The following is a 1,121-nucleotide window of genomic DNA, read 5'->3' on the forward strand; positions in this document are numbered from 1 at the left end:
ATACCACAAAGGGCTGGTAAAAGTTTAAAAAATGTTTCTTTTTCCTGCTTTCCCTTTTATTAATGCTTATTTTATGCTGAATTTACTCGCAAGCCGTATGTTTTTGTTTGTTTAGTTTCTTCTGGGATATATTTTTCCTCTGTGCAACTTTCTCTTCTGGTTTGGGAACAATCTGCTCCTTGTCAGTAGGTTTGTCTCAGTGTGGCAGAGAGAGCTCATGTATGGGTTAATCCACCCATGAGCTCTGTAAATTCAGTGCTGCCTCTGAGGAGCTTGTTCACCTGCATGTTCTCCATAAGCAGAGGGGAATCTACATCTAACCTCTTAAGTTCAGCATTACTCTGCATTTTCAATGGCAGCAAAAATTCAGCACTGTTTTTGGGCCATGAACCCTGTGTCCAGTCTCACTGTTTGGCCTGGGCACACCTGCTAATTCCACCATTATAACAACAAAATGCTACATGTGGCTTCTGTAAAGGGACACCCTTTACTTGGTAGCATTTCAGACTTTCATACATGTGATGGCCTGGAAAGTCTTATAGGTGTTAAAGTGAACGTGAAGGTTTGAAACTCTTGAGTTGTATGATTTTGTGGAGTTCTCTGGGTCAAGTGAATAGTGAGCTATTTTCAGAGGTCACTACAAACAGCTATGGGAAAAGCACAAACTGGTTTTAGTGACAACTCAGACTTGACTGAGTGTACTTTGAGTTTGGAGTATTATCAAATATGTGAACAAGCAGGAATGTGCAGACATCTCAAAAATATGGTGCGCATGAGTGAATGGTGTGGTTTCCTGGTACTTTCTCTCTTTATCAGATAGAGAAACACAGATTTTGGAAGTCTCAACAGCCAATGTGGACAAAAGAGTCCACCAGATCAAAGAACCCAGCACTGACCTGTAAAACGTTTTAGGCATGGGGGAAAGGTGCTTTAAGACAGAAAGTTTCACTGTATTGTCTTTTAAGGAATTTTTGCTGAGCTATTTACCTATTTTCCAGAATTTATATCTTAGTGTGCAATCAAGTCTAATCAAGGCTTCTAAGCACTGAGCCTGGACATTCCAGGAAAACATTATAGAATAACGTTCTATATATAATGTCAACTATATATAATCTCCAGCT

This window comes from Phyllostomus discolor, chromosome 1, assembly GCF_004126475.2.
Source record: "Phyllostomus discolor isolate MPI-MPIP mPhyDis1 chromosome 1, mPhyDis1.pri.v3, whole genome shotgun sequence".
Classification (NCBI taxonomy): Eukaryota; Metazoa; Chordata; class Mammalia; order Chiroptera; family Phyllostomidae; genus Phyllostomus; species Phyllostomus discolor.